The sequence below is a fragment of the Callithrix jacchus genome, chromosome 15 (assembly GCF_049354715.1).
Source record: "Callithrix jacchus isolate 240 chromosome 15, calJac240_pri, whole genome shotgun sequence".
NCBI classification, from domain to species: domain Eukaryota; kingdom Metazoa; phylum Chordata; class Mammalia; order Primates; family Cebidae; genus Callithrix; species Callithrix jacchus.
This window is the reverse complement of record NC_133516.1, coordinates 55,962,151-55,983,950: the sequence shown is the minus strand read 5'-3', so window position 1 is coordinate 55,983,950 and position 21,800 is coordinate 55,962,151.

Sequence of the window (21,800 nt, the reverse complement as noted above, 5' to 3'; positions counted from 1 at the left end):
GGCAAATGAGGAGCAAAGTCATGTCTTACATGGTAGCAGGCAAAAGAGCTTATTATGCAGGGCAACTCCCATTTATAAAACCATCAGATCTTGTGCAACTTATTCACTACCACAAGAGCAGTATGGGGGAAATCACCCCCTTGATTCAATTATCTCCACCTGGCCCCACCCTTGACACTTGGGGATTATTACAATTCAAGGTGAGATTTAGGTAGGAAAATAGCCAAACCATATCAAGTTGTTTCTAATTTTTTAACTGTTTTGAATGGTGCTGCTAAGAATATTCTTCTATATACTTTTTGGCATATATACAGACAAATTTCAAGTCAGTTTAACCCTAGGCATGGGTTGCTGGGTAGAATGCAGAGACTCAGTTGTCATAAATACTGTCAAGCAGTTTTCCCAAGTGGCTGAATCAATTTAAAATTGAAGCCATTGACAGTGACAGATTCAGTTGTTCTACACCCTCGCCAACACTTGTATTGTCAGAGTTACTTATTTTGCCTTTAGTCTTTCATTGTGGCTTTAACTTCAAGTTCCCTAATGACTAATAAAGTTGAGTCTTTTCTCAGAGGTATGTAGCCTATTTTCACATCCTCTTCTGTTAGGTGCCTGTTCAAACTTGGATGGCAATGAATTTCCATCTCATGTCCTCAAAATAAATAGTTGTTTGCTGCTATCTTGTGTCCTATTTTTAAAAACATTTCTGAAGTTACACCAGGGTTCATTTGGAAAGGGGTCCATGATAGATTAGTGATTTCTGTCATGGGTGGGAAAGGGAAGATGCCATGTATTTGCAGACCTTGATGTGGATCCTTATACAACAGAATGAAGGAAAGGGAAATAATTTTTGGAAGCTGCCATCGAGGAATGGTTTTAAAGTTTTAAAAATTTAATGATATTAAAGATAAAAGTGGAGATGACTTTAAAATTGTCCTTGTGCTTCTTAAAAAGTGCTTAGTCAGTAGCTAGTAGAGCTGTGATTTATCATTTTGCAATGTATTAATAGAAATGTGTTTCCATTGCAGAATAGGACTGTAACCATTTCTTACTCATCTTTGTGCCTGTACCTGTTATAGAATCTGGCAAATTATAAGTCCTCAAATATTATTTGAGTGAAATAAGATGTAGCAACAGGAAGGGTCACTTACTTGTCTACTAGTTAGAGGCTATAAATAACCAGAAGAGTTCTGCCAATTACTGTCAACTTGCTGACATATAACCTTCAGCATTAAGCTTATCACCTTTTCAAAAATGAATAACTCAATTATTTTTAATTGAAGAAAACTGAGCAAGACTCATTAATCCAACAAATATTAACACACTAAATTAAAAAGAAGAATTTTAAAAAATAAACACTCTCCCTGTAATGAGGGACTTCACATTGTATAATAGATCTGATAACAAATACCCAACAACTACCTAAAACATAAGTTGCCCAATAATTAACTATTTTTTTTAAACTTAAGCAGACTTGCCATCTCTCTTGACTTTTTCAACTGAACCTCTTTATTTCCTTCAATACCTAGACACTTTGGAATCAGTCTCTTGTCTTACTTCTCCTTTAGGCCCCACATTTACATAGCCATCAATTTTTCTCTGGAAATTTCTTTCAAGTCTGTCTACTTTTCTTGGTACCTAACCTCGCTGCCTTAGTGCAAAGCTTTTTTCTGCCTCAGGTTGATTAACATATGTTCCTCATCTTTTATTCCTGTCACTGCATTATCTCTGCTACAGTGTATTTTCCATAGCATTGTTAAGAACACTATTATATTACTAGAAGAAATCTAACATTGCTTATGTAGCACATAGGCCATGAGGGGAGAGCCCAGACCTTGGACATGGTATGTGATGATATTGTCTCAGTTTATCGTGATGCATGAAGCAGTTGGAAACCCATCTTACTCAGTATACATCTCCTTCCTTTTGACTATCGAAACTTGATGCAATCTGCTATATATCCCTTTGCTTGTCCACTGTTTCAAACTCTCTCATCTTCTACCACTCTCTCTTTTTTTTTTTTTTGAGATGGAGTTTCTCTCTTGTTACCCAGGCTGGAGTGCAATGACACAATCTCGGTTCACCGCAACCTCCGCCTCCTGGGTTCAGGCAATTCTCCTGCCTCAGCCTCCTGAATAGCTGGGATTACAGGCACGCACCACCATGCCCAGCTAATTTTTTGTATTTTTAGTAGAGTCGGAGTTTCACCATGTTGACCAGGATGGTCTCTTCTACCACTCTCTTTACACTCACTATACCTCAGCTGCACTGGCTTTCTTGCCAGTCTGCTAACAGTTTCTACTGTGGTTCTTCATATTCCCTCTGACATTTTCATGGCTCACTCTTCTTTATCTTCCAGCCTCTGCCAAAGACATCAAAAAGGCCTTACCCTATTAAAAAGGTCTTCTTGGGAGACCCTCTATTAGGTAGCTCTTGCTCCCTCTCAGCTCCTTACACTGCCCTCACTTTATTCCTAGCTGTTATCAACACCTGTTATATTATGTCTATTGTCTGTTTTCTCCCCCTTCTTATCAGGATGGAAGTTCTATGAGGGCATAGTATGTTGTGTTCTGTATATTGCTATTTTTCCAGCACCTATAAAAGGTTTGATCACATTGTTGTTCAGTACATGTTGTCAGATGAGTTGATCACATTGACATTGTTGAATGCATATTATAAGATAAATGAATCAATGAGTTGATTAGGCACTGATGGTAAAGATGGGCTTAGATATACTCATTATGGCATTATGGTGTGGATTATCACTGTCTGACAGTGATAAATCTAGGAATATCAGTATAAATGTACTATTTGGGATTTGGAAGTAGTCGTTAAAAGACTTCAGATTAAAATGATGAAAAGTAACTGATTCTGTGTCCTTGCGGAGAGGAGGAACAGAGTAGAACTGGACATGGTTGCTTCATATTTGGTACTTCCATGTGAATTGTTCTGACATGTCTTTTTAGTTTAAGATTCGGAAGTTTCAAATATGCACCTTTTCTCTTCTTACTACCATGATGCACTTGCAAAAAAGTGCTTCTTAGCATGAAGATGGCAAAGACTTCAGTCAAAATGCATTACATAGGAAATCTATAAAATATTTTAAGAAAAAAATTGATGTAACTGAGTATCTGTCACCTTAAGTATAACAAAATGTCGTAGGAGAGGACATAAATAAAACCAGAAATTCAGGCTAAATTGGTGAAGTAATTTTTTATTGTTCATGGCAGGTCTTTGGCATGGAAGTTGAGTGCCTAGGATAAATCCATCTAATTTAGTTTTTTAATTCCTTCCTTTGTAAGCCTCCACAATAATGTCTGTAAAGAAAGTTATAAAGATAACTTGTAAATAATCCTAATTATTTAAGTAGCCTAATGATTTAGGATGATCCCAAGACATAACCTTGTTAATATGCATTTTAAAAATCCAGAAACTTGGCTGGGAGAGGTGGTTCACACCTGTAATCCTAGCACTTTGGGAGGCCAAGGCGGGAGGATCACCTGAGGTCAGGAGTTTAAGACCAGCCTGGCCAACATGGTGAAATCCTGTCTCTGCTAAAAATACAAAAATTAGCTGTGCATGATGGTGGGTGCCTGTAATCCCAGCTGAGGGAGGCTGTGACAGATGAATCACTTGAACCTGTGAAACAATAGTTGCAGTGAGTCAAGATGGTGCCACTACATTGCAACCTGGGATGCTAAGTAAGACTTTGCCTCAAAAAAAAAAAAAAAAAAATCAGAAACCTGTAGCTATGAAGGAAAAAAAAACACTTATATAGAAATGTAAACAGAGGTTAATGAAATAAACTTGAAGATGATCTCATCTTAGTACCAATGGTGCTGAAGATAATAAAGCAATTTAGTAGATGGGGCATGATGGTCTGTTTCATGAAATTGTTTTGAATGGATCTCTGGATTTAACAACTTGTTAAAAATAGGCTGGATAACAATAGAGCTAATATTTGGTCTTGAGGCTCCTCATTCCAGGAAGTCAAGGTCGATAAGTAAAAGTATGACACCACATAGAAATGTCACTCAGTGAAAACTAGATCTGAAATAGTCATTTATTTTGACACATATTGTAGACTAAAGAGTAACACTTGTTTGTTCAGTGTGTAACACATTATTGAATGGTGTCAAACAGTGTAATATCAGAGTTGAATGCCAGCCAGCCTCTTGACAGACTTTTGATTATCAGGAAAGGAATTCAAGTGCATTTATGATATGTAGCAGATCTTTTTTTAGAAAAAGCCAAGCTGACCTTAAATTAAAATAATATCATGCAGTGAGCAGTAGAAAAAGCAGTACAGAATAATCATTATGACATATTGAGAATTAGCTCTCATACTAACACAATTTATGAAGATATAATTCGTTGCATATGCAAACTATGTTTTCTTACCCTCTCTATCTCTCCAAATGAAAGATATCTTGAAGATTTCTTCATAAGGGCATTGGAGCATGCAGCCAGAGAAAACCAAAATGGAAAGGCAGTTGATAATAGTTTAATGTATGGACATTATTTTTGAGTTGACATATTGGTCATCCCATATACAATTAGTTGTGTGTGAATTTCAATTTGTGCTTATCTGGAATGTGGTTCTCTCTGTGAAGTATGCTGATTGACCTATTTATCAACTAAGTGTAGAAAAGCTATTGTGCTTTATGACCTCTGCAGTTATGTCCATCCATGTTAATGAACCATGAAGGAGGGTTTAAAAACCCATTAAAATAGCAATGCACTGCATACCTGAATGACAAGGCCTATTCTGTAATAAATGACCAAGACCTCAAATATTGAAAATCCCTTTGTAGTACACAGGACAAAATAGCTTAAGGGTATATTTCAGCTGTTGTAAACAACCAAGTTAATATTTGAAGCTCATTATTTTCTGCATCACCCTTACCAAATATTTAGAGCTGTGTGTTTTTAGAGCTATACATGATATCCGGTTCAAGCCAATTTATTTTACATAATTAAAAACCAGTAGGTATGAGCGACTTCCTAAAGGTGGGACATAATCCCCTCCACTCATCTCCTGGAGGGTAGTTACATCACATCATGCTGCTTCTGTTTTTCTTACCTGTCTTCTCCTGAGTGTCAAATGAAGATGGGGTTCCCAATTATCTCAATACTTTCCTTTGCACTATTGGGCCCCACAGCTGAGCTTTTCTTCTGCCAATAGATATTCTACTACGACTTCAGGATCTTCAATAAAACAAGTAGGGGTAGGGAACATAGCAATACAGCAAAATTGGTACTGAGTTCCCAGCCAGAGCATTCTCTACCTTGATATTGTTAGCAGGATACAAATGACCCATGGTTCTGCTCTTTGCATAGGTAGACTCACTTGGTATCTTCCTTGCTTCTCTCAACCTAAGAGACATATTTATTTTTGATAACCTTTTTCCCATTAGTACAAAAGAGGCCTGTGCTGACATTGAACAATTCAGAAAACCACACAAATGCAAAAACAGAAAATACTTTTGTTTGGGGTAATGGCCCAGACCCTCACTTCCCAGCCCCAGTCACTGGAACTGGCACTAACTCTGTGATATGGTCCTGTGGTCACTATTTATTGAGCTAGCTTTGATACATGACCCAATGTAGATCAATTATATACTTGTCATTTTTGAAATCAGAACTGCTAGTCAGTCTTCCTGATTGCATGGAATGAGAACATGTGAACTTGGGTATAAAGAGGTGTTCAACATCTTCAGTGTGTACAACAAAGCAAAGAATGTCAGTCAACGGAGGAAAATGAAGCAGGTCTTCAGAGAAGCAGAACAGTTGACTAGGATGCCTTGAGGAAAGAAAAAGAGTCCAAGAATATAACTACCTTGTTTTCCAAAAGCTTTCCATTGTCTAATTCACATCCAGCATGAGGCCCAGTTGTACTTGTACTCTCAACTTCATTTTAATAATCAGAGGTTCTTACAATAAATTCATCTTTTATGCTTAAGTTCACTCCAATAACTTTATATTTCTTTCTTTTCCTTTTTTTTTTTTTTGAGACAGAGTCTTGCTTTGTTGCCAGGAGCCAGGCTAGAGAGCAGTGGCATGATCTTGGCTCACTGCAACCTCCACCTCCCGGGTTCAAGCATTTTTCCTTCCTCAGCCTCCCAAGTAGGTAGGACTACAGGCATGCACCACCACACCCAGCTAATTTTTGTATTTTTTAGCAGAGAGGTGGTTTCACCACGTTGGCCAGAATGGTTTTGATCTCTTGACCTCATGGTCCACCTGCCTTGGCCTCCCAAAGTGCTGGAATTACAGGCATGAGCCACCGCCCAGCCAACTTTATATTTCTTCTAGTTACAATAGCCTTTGCAAAGAAATTCCCAGCATGCTTTTATTTAGTGATAACCAAAAATCTTTTGTTTTTTTTTTTGAAAAGAAAAAAAAAGGAGTGAAGGAGAGGAAGAAAGAGGAAGAAAAAGAGAGAACAGGAATGCAGCTTTATTCTAAAAATGGGTTTTAATAATGGCCAATTAATATTTTGTGTATTTAAGGTGGAGAATGTATATTTTGTGTATTTAAAATGGAGAGCTCTATAAATATTTATTGAGTTTACTTGTTCCGGATCTGAGTTCAAGTCCTGGATATCCTTATTAATTTCTGTCTCATTGAGTCTAAATCTCTTTATGGGTCTTATGTATCTGGGTGTTAGGATCATTAGCTCTTATTGTTGCATTGATCCTTTTACCACTGTATCTTTGTTGCTTTGAAGTCTATTTTATCAGATGCGAGAATTGCAACTCCTGCTTTATTTATTTATTTATTTTTGCTCTCCATCCCTTTGTTTTGAGTCTTTGTGTATCTTTGGATGTGAAATGGGTCTGGATGTAGCATACTGTTAGGTTTTGGCTGTGTCTTTTGATTGGGGGATTTAGTCAACTTAAATTTAGGGTTACTGCCATTTGATGGTAACTGGCTATTTTATCCATTTGTTGATGTAAATTCTTCTTTATGTTGATGCTCTTTACTTTTTGGTATATTTTTAAAAGGCTAATACTGGTTGTTCCTTTCTATGTATAATGCTTCTTTAAGAAGCTCTTGTAAAGCAGGCCTGGTGGTAATAAAATCTCTGAGTACTTGCTTGTTCATAAAAGATTTTATTTTTCCTTCAGTTTTTTTCTTTTTTTTTGAGATGGAGTCTCACCTTGTCACCCAGTCTGAAGTGCAGCAGTGCCATCTTGGCTCACTGCAGCCTCTGCCTCCTGAGTTAAGCAATTCTCCCACTTCAGCCCCCTGAGTAGCTGGGACTACAGGCATGTGCCACCATGCCTGGCTAATTTTTGCATTTTTAGTAGAGACAGGGTTTCACCATGTTGTCCAGGATGGTCTTGATCTGACCTTGTGATCCACCCATCTCGGCCTCCCAAATGCTGGGATTAAAGGCATAAGCCACCATGCCCAGCCTGAGCCACCACACCCAGCCAACAATCTCTGTATCTGAATATTAAAATAGGATTATAAGGTCATATTATATATAATTTCTGCTTTATTTGTTTAATATATTGTAAACATTTTCCATGTTACTAAATATTCCTCTATGAAAATATTTTAATAGCTTCAAAGTATTCCCCTGCATGATCAAGCAAAACTTGATTTATTTACTTTTACTTTGGGTATTTATTTGTGTTTTGACTTTTTTACTATTCTAAATTACATTGAAGTAGACATCCTTAGAATGAGTTGATCACATTCAACCATTTAGGAAATATTTCTAGAATTAACTTGGTTGCCTCAAATAGTATGAGAACTAAATCTTTTCTAACATGTTGCCAAATTCCCTTAGAAAAGTTGTACCCAATTTATAATCCCAACAGTATGGTTTTAGTTTGAGAAGGAGGGGCCGTGGCATGAGAGAGGTCAGAAATAAATTGAGGTCTAAATATGTAAAGAGGATTTAATTTGAGCTTACAGATAATAAAACATCTTATCAAAATTGTGACAATGCAGATAAAACCAAAAGATATCTATACTCAGAACAAGGCCTAGCAGTAGAAAAGATTTGATGACTTAATTCAGATAGACTCAGAGCTGACTCCAAGCTTAGCAAGTTAACTCTGTAACTTGGTCCCTTGACTTGAAAGCAGGGTTAATGATGCATACCTGAAAAAGCCACTGGGGAGAAGAAGTAAGAAAATGAGGTAATATACCTAGTGTAGAGACTAGCCTATTGTCAATGTTCAATTTTAGAAGATGGTACTTTTGGATATTTTATTGGTAGATATTTTATTTAGGTAGGGATCTAAATCTATCATAATTCCTGTGCTTTAGAGGTCAACTGGTTACTTAAATTATAGTTTAGTTGTATCATTAATACATTTAATTAAACCTAATGATTTTGTGAAAGATAAAGAGCTAAGTGACCTAGTAGAGACTCTTTCTCCAGAGAATTTTGAAGACTTCATTGGAAGTGGAGGCCTTCGGTTAGATGGTTAGGATTTTGTCTTAGGTGAAGACCTTATGTACGTTTAATCTGTGAGCAATGCCAAGCATCATTTACTGAGCATTCAGTCTATTAAAGCTATTTCAGTTATGAGACTTACGCACAAGTGTCAGGATTGGTTATTCTAGCTTAGTCACTTTATTACATAATGGTTTTGTTTTCATATGTGTGTAATTTCCCCAAAAAAATCTTTGCTAGCTTTCAGTGATTTCTTTTTTTGTTTTTATTATACTTTATGTTCTGGGGTACATGTGCAGAATGTGCAGGTTTGTTACGTAGGTATATATGTGCCATGGTGGTTTACTGCATCCATCACCCCGTCATCTACATTAGGTATTTCTCCTAATGCTATCCCTCCCTTATCCCCCTACCCCCTGCTATCCCTCCCCTAGCCCACACCCCCTGACAGGCCCCAGTCTGTGATGTTGCCCTCCCTGTGTCCGTGTGTTCTCATTGTTCAACACCCACTTATGAGTGAGAACATGCAGTGTTTGGTTTTCTGTTCTTGTGTCAGTTTGCTGAGAATGATGGTTTCCAGCTTTATTCATGTCTGTGCAAAGGACACAAATGCATCCTTTTTATGGCTGCATAGTATTCCATGGTGTATATATGCCACGTTTTCTTTATCCAGTCTATCATTGATGGGCATTTGGGTTGGTTCCAAGTCTTTATTATATACATGTGTATGTGTCTTTATAATAGAGAGTATTTATATATATATTATATTATAACATATATAATATAATATATATAATATACCCAGTAATGGGATTGCTGGGTCAAATGGTATTTCTATTTCTAGATCCCTGAGGAAATACCATACTGTCTTCCACAATGGTGGAAATAGTTTACACTCCCACTAACAGTGTAAAAGCATTCCTATTTCTCCACATCCTTTCCAGCATATGTTGTCTCTTGATATTTTAATGATCGCCATTCTAACTGGTATGAGATGGTATCTCAATGTGGTTTGGATTTGTCTAATGACCAGTGATGATGAGCTTTTTTTCATATGTTTGCTGGCTGCATAAATATCTTCTTTGAGAAGTGTCTGTTCATATCCATTACCCAGTTTTTTTTCTTGTATATTTATTTAAGTTCTTTGTAGATCCTGGATATTAGCCCTTTGTCAGATGGGTAGATTGCAAAAATTTTTTCCCATTCAGTTGGTTGCCAGTTCATTCTAATGATAGTTTCTTTTGCTGTGCAGGAGCTCTTAAGTTTAATTAGATCCCATTTGTCTATTTTGGCTTTTGTTGTCATTGCTTTTGGTGGTTTAGTCATGAAGTCCTTGAAAAAAATTTATAATAACTCCATAATGTACAAACCCTAAGGTTTACATCTGGGATAGCAGGAATAAAAGTGTTTCTTAGAAGTCTCAGAAAGGTGATATATTTTGGGTTACGTGGATATCCCTTGACAATTGCCAAGGCTAAGATGTGATCATCTCATTGAACCATATTACTTTATGAATGAAGAAGGAGTTGACTCATGAGAGAAAAATCTAAGTATGTGTATGAGAATAAAACTCAACAATGCTGATTGATAAACTAACAGATGTCCACCGCATTCAGATATGTTGTTCTAGTAGTTCATGTCCGATGCCCGAGAACTTTTCCACATGCCTGATATTCTCTCCCCACCCATAGAATAAATGAAGTCCTAGTCCTGTCTATCCTATTTTCTACATTTTTCTATGATCTCTTCTGTACAGTTTATCAATATGATTATCATCATGTCTTGTTTTAACTATTGAAATAGTCTCCTACCTGATCTCCCTTTAACAACTCTGAATTCCATCTTGTCAATTTTTTATACTTCAGACAGAATTGTGTTTTTATTTATCTTTTTTTTTGTTTTGAGATAGAGTCTAACCCTGTCACCCAGGCTGAAGTGCAATGGCATGATCATACCTTACTGCAGGCTTGACTTTCTGAGCTCAAGTGATCCTCTCACCTCAGCCTCTCTGTATTCAAGTACCTGGGAGTACAGGCATGGGCCACCATACCTGGCTAATTTTTTTTTTTTTAGATATCTAGAGATGGGGGTCCTTTGTGTTTCCCAGGTTGGTTTTAAACTCCTGGGTTCAAGGTTCCTCTTGCCTCAGCCTTCCAAAGCATTGGAATTACAGGTGTGACCCACCACATCCAACCCAACTTATGTTTTTATTTTTATTTATTTATTTATTTTTTGAGATGGAGTTTCGCTCTTGTTACCCAGGCTGGAGTGCAATGGCGTGATCTCGGCTCACCGCAACCTCCGCCTGTTGGGTTCAGGCAATTCTCCTGCCTCAGCCTCCTGAGTAGCTGGGATTACAGGCATGCGCCACCGTGCCCAGCTAATTTTTTGTATTTTGAGTAGAGACATGGTTTCACCATGTTGACCAGGATGGTCTCGATCTCTTGACCTCATGATCCACCTGCCTCGGCCTCCCGAAGTGCTGGGATTATAGGCGTGAGCCACCGCGCCCGGCCCAACTTATGTTTTTAATAAGCATATATAAGTTGGCAGTTTCCCCATTTAGCTTAAAACCCTTAAAATTCTTCCCTTGACTCTTAAAACATAATTCCTAATTATAGCCTAAAAATTCTTGTATGGTCTGATCTCTCCCAGTCCCACCAGACAGTTTGGCACTTCTTACTTCTGTTCTATTCAATCTGGTTTTCCTGTTCTTATGACATATCTCACAGTCTTAAAACTGTGGTAAGAAGGTCACTAATAGTCTTACTTGTGTCATTTTGTTGACTCTCCAGAACACTTAATGCTATTATTATTCCCATTTCACATTAGGAAAGTGAGGCAGACCAAGAAAGTTAATGAATAGGTAGTGAGGCCCAGATTTGAACACAAGTAATCAACCCCTGGACCTACATTCTTAACCATTCTACCACACCTCATCTAACTTACCAGGTGATAACTATTGTGTAGCAGTCATAAAAGTTATAATATATTCAGAAATATTTATTTTGCTCTCCATTTAATTATCAGTTCCTAGCATAATTCTGGGAGTATAGTAGCTACTCAATGCATATTTGTTAAATAACAAATAATGCATTCCTGTGTTTCTGAGTTGTTCTGCTGAACTTCCTGTTTGAATGAACTGTATTCCCTCAAAATAGAAATTGGGCAATAAAGCTGGGACTGTTGTCCAGGAACCCTCAGTGAAAATTTGAGAATTCTAGAAGCCAGCTGCCTCTGGCAATCCTGATGCTGAATCACTCTTTGATTCTTCCCTGCTTTAAGCAATTCAGTCCTTTGGATAGAAAATGGGCTGATGGCTACCTTAAAAATGGGCTTTTCAAACATTTCATCATGGAAGATACTTTTTTATTTTGTGTTTATTTACTATATTCATATGGTAGTCCCTTACCCCCCAAGTTTTTTTTATGTGTTATAAAGTGCAATTAAAGCTCAATTATTTTCCAAAGTTGCATTAACCACTGAAAAGTAGTGCCCCAGGATTGCTGATTGGACTGAAATAAAATGTTTTTCCATGCAGAATCAGGTCATTTTATCTTAAAAAAAAAAAAAAGAAAGAAATCCAATGGTGAAAATAATAGAAATTTTCTATTTGTACATTGAAATTTATTCTGTATCAGGTACTACACTAAGCATTTCACAAGAATTATTGCATTTAATTATTGTAGCCATGGTAACATACATATTATTATCTCTATGTTGAAGAAGGGGCAATTAAATCTTAAAGAGGCTGAATGACTTGAAAGTCGCTATGAAGTAGAGAAGAGGAGATTTAAACCTGGGCAGAACTGAACTCTTAATGACATGATATAACTTCTCCCAATATTCAACATCTTATTTTTCTTCAATGTCACTATTGTCATTAATTACATAGTTTCCATTAAACCCTTTAAAGAACCAAAGGTAGTTCAGTACTTCCCAATGTTAACAGGGGCCTCAGGTTGGAAACCATTTGTCTAATGTCTTTTATGTATATCCACCAGTGATTTTAGGCTAAGTATTTATCTTTTATTTCTGGCAACACCGGCCTGATTTTCCCTTTTTGAACTACCCCATGTCCATAGCATGCTATATTAATGGGATCAGTCAAAATGCTACATTATACTCTGGGTAAGAAGTGGCACTGGGCCCATCCAAAGTCAGTTAGATTCTTTCTCCTTGGTATTTAAATATTCAGATTAGTTGTAGAGGGCAAAATAAAGGGTTCAAAATGATTTATTCCAATAGTGATACTGTGAATAATGCCATTAGTTGTGCTATCTCAGAACCTGGAATTATCTTGATTCATACCCTTTTAGAGAAAAAGTCATTCTTTACATTCTGTGAATTTTCCTATTTCCTTCAAATTGACTCTGTGTGTGTGTGTGTGTGTGTGTGAGAGAGAGAGAGAGAGAGAGAGAGAGAGAGAATATGTCGGTAACCAGATAGAATATTTTTCTGTAGTTGTAACCAAGAAAGTCACATGAATTTGCTTTTTCTTGAGTTATTCTCTTTTTTTCTCAATTCTTCCTTTATGACCAGCAACCCTTGTTTTTAACTCTTCTCCCTAATTTAAGCCAGAAAGCAAAGGCAACAGAGAGATCTGATAAAATATGGAAGAACTACTCAAAATTACTTGAATGTAATACATATTTTCTTATTTCCAGATTTCAGATCTATTGGTCAGAAATACAAGACTTACCTATCTTGTCTCTATGGTCTAGTATGTGGTTTTGGAGTTTTTAATTTTGAAGGATCTGAAGCCTTATTTTTGGTCACTGCCAGAATACTACTCAGATGGAAAATCTAGTGTGACATATTTAAAAACCTGATATAAAGTTGTTCGTGCAAATTCCATTTCAAGACATAACTAAGTTGACACAAATCAAATATTCTCAGCTATCAAATGATAAGTTCTATCTTACCAAATTATATTTCAACTTTAAAATGCATTCATCAGAAAATCAACAAAACACTACCTAGTGTCAACAAAAGCCATGGTTTGGAGCCAATTTTGCTCTATGAAATTTTAAGTTATACAGCCTTCTCAGCATGTGGCCATTTCACCTGAGAATCAATTATCAGACACCAGTTCAGCTTATTTTGCAATAATAATTAAACAAGCATTTTACCCCTAAATGACAAATTTTACATTTTTTTTACTAATGATTTCACTGAAATACCTCTTTCCCTGGGTAGAGTTGTTTGACTTTAAAAACCAGTAGCATCAGTATAATCCTTAGAATCTAATAAAGATTCCATCAGTGTAAAATCATTATCCTTAGGCAGAAAGAGAACCAATTCAATTATGATGTTGGTTGAAAAATTGAAAAGCTTTTTAACTTCAGGGTGGAAAAGTTGTAGTACATATTAAAATGGTTAGTACAAAATTCGTGCATCTAGGCTAACAAATGCTAATATGTTCTTTTGTTACCCTCTAATTTATATGATTCATGTAAGCCTCCAGCCAGCGAAACTTGTTCTAAATTTCATGTGCATTAAAAAATAGCAAAGCAATGAATTGTGAAGTTATTAACATTTGTGTCTACTTGCATTATTAAGCCATACACATCAAATCTGGTAGTACAAGGAAAGAAATGTCGTAATGAAGTACAACAGCGTTTAATCAAGAGAATTTCTAAAGGTCATCAAAGCACAATATGATACCCGTCCATGCATAACTGCAATCTGAAATAAATAGCCAATGTGACATAATAAGAAAAAGCCCAATAACTGTTCCATGTAATGTTTCTGTTAATGAAAGGATTTACCATTCTAATGTTGGTGATAAAACTGATTCTGGTCCCAAATCATATATGCTGCTTCCTAAACTAATTACAGATTAACAAGGAGATAAGAGAGTGTTAGCACAAAGAACATTTGTCGCTTATTTACCTTCTACCAGTGAGTAGATGACTGATGATCCAAATACAAGCTTAAAAAGAGCTATTCAACTTTCATTTTCTCCGGGAGCCACAGGCTGCACAATTTAAGGGACAAATAATTTATTAATATTTTCTTATTTGTAATGGTGTTTTAGGTGCTTCAGGACAAGTATTCCCATCTTAATACTTAAAAGCTGCAAATATTTGACCCCTCTAAATATTTTACATTAACATCGTAAGGCCTAATATGCTTTCTCACTTTTTTGTGAGGCTTTAGTGAGGAAGAACAACAAAATAAATGCCCATATAACTGCCTCACATTAGATATAGTCATATGTCTATTTTTAATATTTGCAGATTGCTTTAAAGGCAATTATAGTTTGTGCAGTTAGAAACACCAACAAAGGAACTAAACCAAATTTAAGATGGTTAACATTGATTTGTGCCTGGAACCACTGTTTACTGCAGCTGTTGCTTTTTATTGCTGCCCTTCACACTTGAATTTGACCCCGCAGTCATAGCCAAAGAAAGCCTTCTTCACTCCCTTATAGACTCCTGCCTGGGTAGGCCATCTTTTACCATTTCCCAGGAGACTTTGGGGACACAGCCTGATTAGAAAATAGGCTCCAGGTTTTCCTTAAAGACTTCCTTTTGCAGCTTCTGTTTTCCAGAACTTTCTTTTCTCCCTGCTCAGCTCCTCCTGCTCCCACCCCACAGCATTTGCTCTGTTTTACCAGCAAGACTGGTTCACAAGTCCTCTCTATCTACTACCCAGATGTAAGCCAAAGAGGTGAGATTCTTGGATCATATTACTTAAAGATTCTAAAAAGTCTAGTTAAATAAATTCATTATTGAATGGTTAAATATGTAAAACTGGATATCCAAAAAAAGGTTTTAATTAGATAAAACAACATTTAATTTTATTTCCTCCATTCAACATATGTTTGTTAAATAGCTATTTTGTTCTGTGGTGAATACATTTTATCATTTGACTTTTGAAAATTTTATTGAAGTATTTTATACATACACCACACACACACACACACACACGCGGTATACATGTCATAATTGAAGAACATACTTTCTCAAAGTAAATGCATCCATATAACCATCACTCATAGGTTTAATAAAAGTTACAGTATCAGTCTCTCTAAAAGTATTCCCATGCTACCTCCTTGCCATCCTATTGACCAAGGATAACTAATCCTCTTACTTTTAACAACATAGTTGGGTTTGCCCATTTTTCTACTTTGTATATGGGGATTCATATGGTGTATACACTTTTGTGTCAATTTACGTTGCTGAACATTGGAAGATTCATCCATATTGGGGGTAGTCGTCCACCATTCACTCTCCTTGCTATAAAGCATTGCATTATTTGTTCGTTCCAGAGGTTATACATACTTTCTGGTATGGGAAGGCATTTTGTTGTTTTCCAGTAGGAGGGTGTTACAAGTGATGCTGCTGTGGATCATTGAGTATATGTTTTTTGTTAAATGTATCAACACACAAGTTTAAGGAGTAGAATCCCTAAAGTGGAATTGCTGGGTCATAGGCTATAGCAGATACAAAGGCAGGGGTAATTTTAACAGATCTGTCTCGGTTAAATCTCCTTAATGGCAATGTGATGTTAGAACTCAGGTAAAATAGCCATTGGGGAAAATACTAAATGTCTGTTAATTATTATTTTAAATTATCTGGAAGCAGTAATTATAGCGAAAACTAGGTCTAGAATTAGACAAACTAGGTCCAAATCCCGTCTTTGTCAGTTTAGGAGAGTTACTGAACTTTCTGTGCATAATTTTCTTTATTTACAAAATGAATACAATAGAGTTCACCCCATAAGCAAGTTGTGAGAATTAAATGAGGTAATATACCTAAAGTCCTTAGAACAATGTCCAAGTGCGTGCTCAACTGTTGGTCATTACGATTGTTTGATTTATGTGAATTTCAAAAGGTAATTTCCCAGGTTGTAGACTCAAACAAAACAAAAGGAATGCAATTATAATATTAGAGCTCATAATTATGGTATGATATTATCTAACCAGATTTCCTGAGAAATATTATCTAGCAACCAGATTCCCTGTCTTATGTTTTCAAGATCAAATCTCCTAAATATGACCTACATATGTGAGCTCATATACACAGCTCAAAAATCTCCTGGGTGAAGCCCTTTCTAAATCCCATGCTCTCATCCCCATGTTCCCCTCTCCTCTCTACATAACCTTTAACTTGTATTTAGTCTCTGCTATTCTTAACTCACTCTACTGTAGTTATTTATACTTGTACAAGCTCCCTGTTTTAAGCTGGGGGCATTTAGAGTACAGGATCTGTATGTTCAACATAGAATAGATATTTAATGAGTTTTAGCTGACTATAAAAGATAACAGAATTTATTGATGTTCAGTAACATTGTCTGCCTCTACACTGTGTTACTGGTGGAATCCTTGACCCTGAAACTTCCAATGGAGTCATCACCATTAAGAAAGTAAAATCTGTTTTCCAAAAATTTTAAATGTATTTTTAAATAAAAATAACACATTTGGCTATAATAGAAATAATGCCCTCTCTATATAGAGAATTTACTGAACATCAATAAATTCTGTTATCTATCTATCTATCTATCTATCTATATAGAGAGCATTATTTCAATTATAGCCAAATGTCTTGTTTTTATTTAAATACATATATATACGTATATGTGTCAGACACATGAAGACTTAAATAGAGTTGCACAGACTAATTATAAAAATGGCCTGTCATTCATTGTAAAATGAAAAATGTTTTCAAACATGGAAACAATAGCCTTAAAATGGAATTATAGAATATAATTTATTTATAAGCAAGTTCTGATTTACTGTATGTGATAGGAAAAGAAATCTTAAATGAAATGCAATATTTGGGAAATAAACTTATACCCTTCAGTGTCCTGAAGTTATATTTGAGAAGACTGGTAAGTTTTTTATTATTCCATAGCTCTTAATATGTCTAGATTGGACTCTATTGGTATATGTGCACTTGTATACACACACTCAACCCCAAAATGAGCATACACGGGTCTCAGTCACTTTGAGTTGACAGTATTGAAGACAACTGAGCTAGCAGATTCAGCGTGTTTGTGGTTTATTTGCTCTGTGGCACTGAGTATTGATTAATGACATAATAAATCTTTTTGAGACTTACTTTTCACTGCCAACACGCTATTCTGAAATGAGATCTACAAGCATGAGTAGAGGTGATGAGATGCATGTCAAATAAGATAAGTTGGTCTCAGCTGGCAGCTGATGAATAAATGCTTTTGGGGAGTTACCTCGTAGCTTTTCCTCATCTGTACCTGTAAAATTGTTTTTCAAAGCCATCCTCACATACTTTCATTAGTTCTTATTGTATTTATTTGGATTTAAAACTTTCCACTATGCTTGTATGATCTTAGGGAATAATCCCAAAAGGTTGGTACTAAAACAGGTAATTCTATTCATTCTAGGACTATTAATTTTAACTCAGTGGTATCAAAGGGTATCCTGTTATTAGATGCATAGGTGGAGATTTAGGAAACTATGCATTCAGATCTTGTTCCTGTTTCTTGCTAGTTGTGTGACTTTGAGCTAAATCTTAGTTTCCTTATTTATAAAGTGGAATTTTGCCACTTGAGGATAATTAAGAGTTGCTATAATATATGTAAGGCAACTAGTACAGTGCCTTGTTTGTGGCAAAGATTCAGTGCACAGGAGGAAGTGTTTCACTCTTTTCAATAAGGAGAATAATTTCTCTCACCAACATTTATTCCATTTAACCATAATTCATGAACTCTTCTCACATGCCAAGCACTGAGCAAGGTACCAGATACAGGTTGTGGTGAAGTGGTAGTGGTGACTTATCTTCTTTATTACATGCTCTAATATTTTGTTTCCAAATAGGATCCACATTGATTATTACTTAATATATCAAATTATAAAACATTGTATCTATACAAGGGCATGAAATTAGATAACTGGAAGTTAACAAAGTGATATTAAACCAACTGTCAATGGACTTGAAAGCTGGAACAGTGATTCTTAATCAAAAGTGGTGTTTCAGTAGGATGCAGTGGCTCATGTCTGCAGTCTCAGCACTTTATGAGGTCAAGGTGGGAGGATTGCTTGAGAACAGGGGGTTCAAGATCAGCCTGGAAACATAACAAAACCCTGTCTCTACAAAAAATTAAAAATTAGTTGGGCCTGGTGGTGCATGCCTGTAGTCCCAGCTATACTGGGGGCTGTGGTGGGAGGCTCACTTGAACCAGGGAGGTGGAGGCTGTAGTGAGACATTATCACACCATTATACTCAGCCTGAGCAACAGAGTGAGGCTGTCATAAAAAAAAAATGTTTTCCTCAGGGTATGTGGCAACGTATGAGATATTTTTGATTGTTACAGTGTGGGGGAAGGGGTTGTACTAATGGTCTATAGTGGGTAGTGACCAGAAAGGCTACTAAAATTCTACAATGCACAGGATAGTTCCTAAAAACTATCCATCCTAGAATGTCATTAGTGCCTAGGTTGACAAACCTTTGGCTACCTGAAGCAATAAAGGAAATGTATGCTGAATCAGGCCACAAAGTACATTATATAGCAGCTATTTACAAAGGTACAACCAATGTCTGATTGTAACTATCATGGCCACTAACATGATTGAGCCCTATCATGTGCCTTAACCCATTGAATACTCTTTACAACGCTATGATGTGGGTTATGATTATTAAATCCATTCTACAAATGAGGAAGTGCAGTCCCAGAGAGATTATGTTAATTCCTGAGGTCACAAAGTATGTGACAGAGCCAGGATTTGAACCCAGGAAATGCCCTTAAAGGCCTACCATCTTAACTATTTTGCTAATTGTGCAAAGCCTGCTGGAAACTCTTCTAACAGGAAAAGCAACTTTTATGGAATGAGAAATCTAAAGATCTGAAGTATAGCTTCACTGTTGCTATAATCTCATTGAGCTCCAGTTCCCAAAGACGTAAGATTTAGATTTTGCCAGTTGAACGGTCCTTTTTTTTTTTCCTTCTTAAGCTTTAAAATTAATATTTTCTTGCATTAAGTAGTTATTCTTTCAATAAAGTTTTGAATGTCTAATAAGGTATAAACAGTATCTGGGTGCTTGAGAAAGACAGAAAAGTTATTATTCTGTTTGACACAAAAGGGAATAAAGTAAGGTTCCTTGAATTAAAGACCTTACAAGCTCAAGTAACAGACTAAATTTCATAAGAGGAATTAACATAAACTTTTTTGCACATATTAAGAAATAGCCATAATTGATTACCACATGACATATCATTTTCTCAATGAAGAAATTGAAGTCCAGAACCTTTGAATGATACCACTGAAGGAATCCAGGATATACCACTCCAAAATATACTGCTTTGGTATGCTGATTACTTCAGTCTAGAAGAATTTAGGGAACAACCAACACAAAGAAGGGCCATCTCTGAGTTCCCCTATCTGAGAGGAACTCATTTGCCTTTCTCTAGAATCTCATCAACCAGGGAAGATGAAGCATCACAGAGGACTAGACTAAAGGTCCATCCCTTCCCTTTACCCAGATAACCTTTGTTCACACTGCATTTCCTCCTCTCACCTTCCTGTAAGGTGTCCCCACCTCCACACAGAAGCCTCAAGCCCCAATGTGAAAACTTCAGCCATCTGTCTTTTCTTCCTTCAATATTTTGTAGAACTCCAATGCATATATCCACATAATTAAAAAATTTTTCATCCTATTAATCTATTCATTTATTTTATACACTCAATTATCAAACTTTCAGAGGGTAGAGGTTAAGTTTTTCTCTCTGCTTTATCACCAGTGATACAGATCAAATTTTGTTACTTTTATTTTAAATAGTTTAAGTTTTTTTAATTAAGGAATATAATATTCTTTGTGTTGTAAAGTCACATTCTATCTCTTGCAAGAGGACAGTTTTAAGTCAGTGCCTAAGGTGAAAATAGTGCCAAATTGTGCCCATTCCAACTTACCTTTGAGAATTCTTTAAATTTCTATAAAATATAGAATACCTGGTTTGTTGGTTTCTTAAGGCTGCTGTAACAAAGTGCCACAACCTGGGTGGTATAAACAAACAGAAATTTATTATTTCACAGTTCTGGAGGCTAAAAGGCTAAAAGCAAGATATCATCAGAGTCATGCTCCCTCTGAAGATTCTAGGGAATAATATTTTCTTTGTTTCTAGTGGTTCCCAGCAATCCTTATTTTTCCTTGGTTTGTATCTGCACCACTCCAACCTCTGCCCTCATTTTCGCATGGCCTTCCTCCCTGTGCATAACCCTGTTTGTCCTCTCCTCTTCTTATAAAGACATTAGTCATTGGATTTCGAGCTCCTCACCGCTGCCAATAATTGTATAATCTCATTATAAATAATTACACCTGCAAAGACTATTTCCAAATAAGGTGACATTCTGAGGGTTTTCGTGGAGATTGAATTGGGGGGATCTATTCAACCTACTATATTTGGTATTATGTGTATAATTCGGTATAGAAATAGGAATATTTACATGTACAACATACACACAGAAAACAGTCTTGCAAAATGGTGTTTTCCAGCACTGTATCTTGTCTTTAAACACTAAAATTAGATGCAGCATAATGAGACACTAAGCTAATAACAGCTCTAAGACCTGAACTAACTTATATTACTATCCCTGCCTAATGCATAAGCAGAATTTTCTTCATTATTTTTTTCACTCTGTCTTACATGTAGTTGATTCCATTTTACTAAATGATGTTTGATGTGTATTTTCCCAAGAAAAATAGTGATGTATCATTGTAATTATTTTAAGTTTTGTGTTTTTCCTAGGTATCTAAATATTTCTATTAAAATGGATATTATAAGATTCAAAATGTTCTAAACTTTATTTTGCCAATTTCAATTTTTTTAACCTTGCTGTATCTGATTATTGTCAAGCTTTTTTTCTTGAAACTTAAAATTTTCATTGTAAAAATATCTATATTCTTTATAAATCATATAATATCAAGAGAGCTTATACATTATGTTTTAGATGAGAATACATAAAAATTTTTTGATTGAATTAACTTCTACATCAAATGATAGTGAAAATATTAGTAAATAAGGTGCCAATAAAAGCCATACACCAAGAACAGTAAAAAATTAATGCAAGAATAAAAAAGCAAACTAGAAACACTTCTGGAATGACATAGTAAGGCCCTCCAAAATATCTGCTTTTTTCATAACCAGAATACTCAAAAAAAATAGTAAAATTCAACTTTTTCAGATCTCCGAAAATTAATCAAAATCATACAATGTTAATATAAATTGTTATTCAGAAAAAACAGCTGTATCTTATTAAGAACAGCAAATACATTGTAGCATTTTACCTTGCCCTGTTTATATCTCCCTAACCCAGCTCTTTGGTAGCCTTGAAAATCAGCAGCTTTGGAAACATGGTATATGAAAACTAATAATGTAGCAGGAACTAGAGGAACAAAATGGG